Source organism: Eleutherodactylus coqui, chromosome 3 (assembly GCF_035609145.1).
Source record: "Eleutherodactylus coqui strain aEleCoq1 chromosome 3, aEleCoq1.hap1, whole genome shotgun sequence".
Taxonomy (NCBI): Eukaryota; Metazoa; Chordata; class Amphibia; order Anura; family Eleutherodactylidae; genus Eleutherodactylus; species Eleutherodactylus coqui.
In genome coordinates this window covers 242,525,449-242,533,081 of record NC_089839.1, presented here as the reverse complement: position 1 = coordinate 242,533,081, position 7,633 = coordinate 242,525,449, and positions in this window count along the sequence as shown.

Here is a 7,633-nt window from a genome sequence, read left to right as displayed (position 1 = left end):
CTGCGGTGATCTATACTGTGGTGGGACAAAGTTTTTTATATATTGTGAATGATGGCATTTGATGGGACTCTGGGGCACAGTGCAATTTTTGATTAACTTTATACTCCCCTATAGAATTAGCCTAATGAAATTATCTCAATCCAGCTAATTTAAGAGTTGTTAAAATGGGCTCATAGAGTGGCTCAAATTTATCAAGGTGCTGGAGGAGGGGCTTTGTTTGACCGATATTAACCAGATTCCCTAAACAGTGTTTTTTTTTCCATGAGCCCACTAGCCCTACGTAAGGTGCTGTTTCTACCTTCCAAGAAAAGACTGTCATGGCATGTATATTCCAGGGTGTGGCATGTTCCGTACAGCTTTGCTATGTATCGGTGTCTAATGACAGAATTCCATCAACAAGGGATGACTATTAGGGTGCATTCACACGAACGTATATCGGCTCGGTTTTCACGCCGAGCCGATATACGTTGTCCTCGGGTGCAGAGGGGGGAGGATGGAAGAGCCAGGGCCACGAACTGAGGCTCCCGCCCCCTCTCTGCCTCCTCTCCGCCCCTCTGCACTATTTGCAATGGGGAGAGGCGGGACGGGGGCGGGGCTAAAGGCCGGTAATTGGCCCCGCCCCCGATATACATTCGTGTGAATGCACCCTTACTGTGACACTCAACCTCTAGCCCCTGCTCCTGCCAACAGTTTTCGTTAGGGGTGGGAGATGCAGTATTGGCTTCAGATGATGCTAAACAGTTATCTCACTAGCCAGACTTTCCTTTAAATAACTTGCAGTGAAATTTACCAACAAAATTTGAATTGACTTGAAGGATGGCCTTAAATGATTGTCAGTATATCCCAGCGATAATACGAGGATTGGCCGAAATGTTCATAGCCTGACCCCTTTTCTGAGTTGTGTACAAAATGCCATTGTTGCTAAAAAAGTGTATTCTTTTATAGGCTTACCTGCTAATTTTCAGGATAATAGGGATAACATACAGGCCTGGTGACCCCATAACACCAATTTAGAGACCCTAAAACGTTCACATCCTTAGTGAACTAATTATTTACTCCTCCACTGATCTTGTTCTGGTATTATCTTAAGTGCAAATTAATCACACCATGTCTGTGCCTTTTTATATGTATAGATGTTTCTTCGGATCTATTCGATTAAACCTGAGTAAGAACCCTGAGTAGGTTCAAAAGCTCGCTAGAACATCACGTCTTTGTTAGCCATTAAAAAGGTATATCTGCAGGATTATTTTGCCATTCTTTTATGTAGTTCTCAGTAAGAGGAACAGAAAAATATGAAATTTTAAACCCCCCTCACATAATGTTCCGGGAAGAAACCCAGGACTCCTATGTCTATTGTCAGAGAACAGAAACATCCAGCATTTTGGGTTTGAGTGACCAATGCTCTGTTCTCCTGAGAGATCAGTGCTATCAAAAGGGTCAGCCATTGGGTTATGACACTCTCCTTGTTCATAGGGGAGTCGGGGTAGATAACATTTGGCCGTAAGCCATTTTCAGTGAATGGCCAATTTAAGGCAAGTCAAAAGTAGACACATGCAAACAAAAGTGAGCTAATTAGACAATAGCGGGTGGTCTGTTCTCTCAATACTTTCCTTTTGTGCTGCCACGGGGTTGACAGCTGAGGCAATGTTATCAGCGCTCCATGTGGAGAACACAACGTGAAGTCCCTGCTATCAGCTCTTCTGCCGAACAATGGATTTTAGGCCAAACGTAAAATCATCATACGACAGAAAAGTGAAAGATGGGCACATTTACACAAAATGATTATCGCTCAAAAGATGGCTTTTGAGCTATAATTGTTGTGTGTAAAAGGGCCACAACTGGGAAATCTGTGGATTGGCCAAATCAATTTGAAGCAGATAATCGAATTTAATGAGCCTAATAATAATCTCTGCAAGTTCATTCACTTCAAATTTCCTAATTTTGAATCAGATGGATTGTTTCTCTTGCTTTTTAAAGCAACCCTCCGGACCTGGACAAAGATGGCCGCACCACTTCTCTGATGGACACTCTGTACTTGTATGCAACATTAGTCTAAGACACTTCACCTGCTAGGATTGGCCAGTGGTGCTCATACAAGCAGCATTTAGTATCTTAGTACAATAGCTTGCATTGGTAGTCTAATTTCTCAATTATTTGGGACCTGTTCTGTGTTTAAAGTGACCCTCCATCCAGGAGCTCAAAATTAATAGTTTAGTACCTACAGGAAGTGATAACCTGCTATTTCTCTTCCTCTGATCTTGCCCTTTGGCTGCTTTTTGCTCAGCTCTATTAGGGCAGATCTGTGTTCTTTGACTACAGTGCCTAAGGGCTCTTTTGTACAGGAATACCGGTCGGGTGCAGATGCCCAACAAGTTGCCCTAGAGGTGATCGTTCATGTGCTTTTACACAGGAACTATCATTGTCCAATGAATGGGGGTGGAGTGAGACAGGGAAAGGTCCGGTCCGCTAGCCTCCATTCACAGTAAACAGGTAGTCGACCATAGACTGCCTGTTTACTTGGGCCAATTGTAGTTCAGTCTGTTTTTATTAAGTTTAGTAGAGTAATAGGATGAGTGGCATGCACATCCCAATTGTTGGGTCAGTTTTGTTTTTTCCCAAGTAATTGAATTATTAATTAAAAGGGGAGTTTTAAAAAAAAATGGGTTAAATTGGTGAAGTCATTTAAGGTAAATGTCGCACATGTTGGTTATACTGCATTTCCTTCTAAAATAGTGGGGAAAATGGGTCGTTCCACACAGACATTCTTGTGATGAAGGATGTACTTTGATTAAAAGGTGATTGGAGAAGGAAAAACATGTAGAGAAGTGCAGTAAATTACAGGCGGCTCAGATAAAGTGATCTCAGATACCTTGATGTAACAACCCAAATCTGAAAGATGCAAAAGAAAGTACTGTACAAATGGATCAAAGAATAGCCAAAATGGCAAAGCGAATGATCACCCCCAGAAAGATCAAGATCAAAGAAGATCTGAACTTACCAGAGAGTACTGCTAGAAGCAGAAGACGAAGTGAAGCCAAGTTCCCGCCAAACAAAAAACGACATGTCCCGAGTAGGTCAAAATTTGATTTGCAAAAGGAACACATTGACTGGTCCAGGGAGAAATGGCGCAACATTTTGTGGACTGATAAAAGAACGATTGTTCTTTTTGGGTCTAGTGGCCACAGACAGCATGTTAGACGACCCCCAAGCACTGAATTGAAGCCACAGTACACTGTGAAGACAGTCAAGCATTGTGATATGGGGAAGTTCCTCATAACATGGTGTTTGATCTATGATCCCTCATATGGTCCGTTTAAATATATCAAAAGAGGGCAGGGCGTGTGCATGCCGGACAGGACACGACACACACAAGCTCCTACTACTCCTTAGATTAAAACCCTCACCAGACTCAGAAATACAGCTAAAGAAATCCCCAGGGAGAATATAGGGCGAGAGAAAGGCCAAACAAAAACAACCAGTGGATGCAGAGGAAGATCTAAGCGCTCCTTCATCCACTGCCCTGACTTCCAAGATGGTGCCGCTACATGTCTCCTTGAACCCACCGCACAGCGGTGTTAAAGGAGAGTGTGATAGAACCTCCAACTTTGGCCCTGAAATCATGGCATTTGAGGGAAAACAGAGGCAGGACAGAAGGGGAGATCTCCTTCAACACCGTCACACCATAAGCGCCTTGCATTCAGGACTAGCCATTTCCTGACAGGCTGAGGGAATCCCCCCTCCGCGGCTCTCCAGTCACCAGCGCAGATACAGGATGCTACAAGGGTTAACCAGCTGGATTTTCTGAGTGACCCAAGGGGGCCCCAGGAGAGGCGAGAACCCACCATAACAATGGAGCTGAACCATCCCAGCACTCAGGAATGGCGCTGCGGCGTGCCTGCTCTTCCCTGCCACAGGAAAGAACACAGGAGTCCGCTAACAACTTCATGCTACAGGGTACCGGTAATGAAAGAGCAAGAACAGCTGAGAAGAAAAGGAGATTACTCCAACTACCATTACATCAACCCTCAATTAGAGCCCCAACACTCTGCTAACACTCGGGCCCTTCTCTGAACGAACCGAAATGGGACTTCAAAGCTCACATGAGAGTGGTGCCCACCAAAAGCGAGCCTGCGTCTAGAAATTTCAACAATTTGAGACATCACATAAACAGGCGCTAACACTTAACCAAGCAACAGCAACGCCAAGAGCCTTAATAACCCGTGAAGAAACATATTTCTGAGATGCTAATATTTCTAAATGTACGTCCCACAACTACACAACGTGGCATCATAATCCTCACCCTACTAACAAGAGATGTTGCGTATCAATAGCCTTTCATAAACAACTTCCCCCACCAAACGATCCCTACAGAAACAGACGAGCGGCTGTATATATTCCTTAAGGTAGCTGTAGGTACAAACAAACTGATTTGGGAAATAATCATTTGCTATCATTAATCTCAGGTACCCTTTGGACTCAAGATGCTGGAGGCCCCACAGCCATACTGGGAGGATACTTCAGCCTTTGCTTTGATCCATTGCTAGATTTGTCTATGGATAGGTCCCGCCTCTTTTCTGCCACAGTGCATAGATTAAAGGGGTTGTCTCACGCCGAAACGGGTTTTTTTTTTTATTCAATAGGCCCCCCGTTCGGCGCGAGACAAACCCGATGCATGTGTTAAAAAAAAAAAATGGGTAGTACTTACCCGAATCCCCGCGCTGCGGCAACTTCTTCCTTCTTCTTACTTACCTTAGTAAGATGGCCGCCGGGATCTTCACTGTGCAGTCCATTGCCGTGACGGGGCGGAGCTACAAGGAGCCGCTCTCCGGCACGAGCGGCCCCATTCAGAAGGGAGAAGACCGCACAGCGCAAGCGTGTCTAAAATCGCCAGAAGAGGCGATTTTAGACGGATCCATGGAGACGAGGACGCCAGCAATGGAGCAGGTAAGTGAATAACTTCTGTATGGCTCATAATTAATGCACAATGTACATTACAAAGTGCATTAATATGGCCATACAGAAGTGCTTAACCCCACATGCTTTCATGAGAAAACCCCTTTAAGGAGGGCTCTCGTTTCCTTGAAATTCATTGACCTATGGAGGCTTCTGCACCCTGGGATAAAGGAGTTTATTCTTCATTTCTCGTCTCACAACAGCTATAGTCGAATAGATTCCTTCTTTATCTCCCAGTTAGGTAGACTTAAGCCCCAAGCGTTCGCTAGACCTCTATATGGTCGGAGCATGCCACGGCATATGGCGATCTAAAAGGTTTTGTACACTGGAAGAAACCGCATATGGAGACTAAATGACAACCTGTTAAAAGGCCCAGACTGTTTAACCCCTTAGTGACGGAGCTTTTTTGCTTTTTTCCATTTTTGTTTTTTCCTACTCCCTTTTAAAAAATTGTAGCTCCTTTATTTATCCGTCGACATCGCTGTGTGAGGGCTTTTTTTTTTTTGCGGGATGAGTTGTATTTTTCAATGGCACTATTTATTGTACCATATAATGTACTGAAAAACTTTTTAAAAATTCTAAGCAGAGAGAAATGGAAAAAAAAACGACATTCCACCATCTTTCGGTGCGTCCTGTTTCTACGGCGCACAAACTGCAACAAAAACGACCTGATATTTTTATTCTATGGGTCAGTACGATTACTACGATACCAAACGTATATAGTTTTTTTTTGCTGTAGTACTTGTATTTTTTTTAAAGATATTTAATTTTTTTCAATTATTTTCTGCGGTCATTTTCTGCACGCAATAACTTTATTTTTCTGTTGACGTAGTTGAGCAAGGGCTCATTTTTTGCGGGATGTCCTGTAGTTTCCGATAGTATCAATTTGGAATACATACAACTTTTTGATCGCTTTTTATTGCGTTTTTTCTGGGAGACAGGGTAACTAAAAAAGTGTATTTCTGGCATTCTTTATTTTATTTTTTTCGGACGACGTTCACCGTGCAGGAAAAATAATGCACTACTTTGATAGATCGGACTTTTACGGACACGGCGATACCAAATACATATTTTTATTTTATGATTTAGATTTTTTAATAATTGATATGGCAAAAGGGGGGGTGATTTAAACTTTTATAGCTTTTTTTTTTTTTTACAATTTAAAAAACTTTATTGATCTTTTTTCTTACTTTACTTTGAAGTCCCCCTGGGGGACTTTAACATGCGATTCTTTGATCGCTCCTGCAGTATGACGTAATGCTATAGCATTACGTCATACTGCTTTTTGACAGGCAGTCCATCAAGCCACCCTGTTTAGATGGCTTGATAGGCAGTCTGCTAAGGCAGCCCTGGGGCCATTCATTAGGCCCCCGGCTGCCATGACACCTGCACGGCTCCCCCGATCTCACCGCGGGGGGGCCGTGCGGAACCCCCAAATAGCGTTCGGGGGATTTAAATGCCGCTGTCAGAATTGACAGCGTCATTTAAAGGCTTAATAGTCGCGATCGGCCGAGCGCGGCTATTGCCCGCGGGTGTCAGCTGTAATAAACAGCTGACGCCCGGCGCTGTATGGAGGGAGATAGCGGCGCTACCTCCCTCCATACACGTCCTGCAACAGCAGGATATAGTTTTACGATAGCGCCGTCACTAAGGGGTTAAAGTCTGTAAGACTAGCAATACAACATTTTTACAGTGACCATGAAGCGGATACCTCAATGGTGCCTATACAGTGGGAGGCCCTAAAATGTGTAATCAGGGAAATTTTTATCTTACATGGCTCCAGATCTTCAATCGAGAGGCCTGCTTAGTAGATTGGACTCTCTAGAGACTTCTAACAACGGTCCCAGTCAGACCAATTACGGGCAGAAATCTCTAGTATTCATCAACAGGTCTTTTCAGTCTTAGACCGGGCATCACTATGTTACAGAAATAAAGAGGTTTCTACCAATATGGAAGTAGATGTAGCAGCTGGTTAGCTAGAGCCTTTCACCCATAATCCACTTCTCCCTCCATATTCTCGTATTAACTCCCCCACCAAAGGCCTGGTCCATTCAACCACTGACATTGTAGATAGCTTCCGATCATATGATATAAAATTATATAATCTTTCAGGGATGGAACAGAAATCGAAACTCTGAGAACATTGAGGCATATCTGTGCAGATACGTTCCGGGTCAGCGATGACAGCAGATCCCCTGTCTACTATACATGGGCCCCTTGGATTATGTATCGCTCCTCCCCTAATTTGCAAACTTGGCTCCTCAATTGTGTTTGGCCTCCATAAACACACTTATTCATGTCGTTATTTATGACATTCCCAGAAACAATGGTTAGGCCACTAAATATTCGTTAAATGAAATCTTAAACATTTTTGCAGTTTCTACATGACATTTGAGTTTTTATAGGACAATGCTGGCACTGGTCATTAACAGACAAATTATTTTTTCTTTACTTTCTATAAAGAATTAACACAAACTGGATAAATGTTATGGTTTTGATTTGGAATTGAATGCATAGTATTTCCAGTGCATTTGTATATATGGAAATAAAGGTTATAATGATTTTTCGCTTCCATCTTACAACAGGGTCTTCCCAGCAAGGGTTTGTCATTTTATGGGCATTGCTGCCATTTTTTAGAAACTCATCAACATGCCACAACATTCAGATGACATTCATCTTT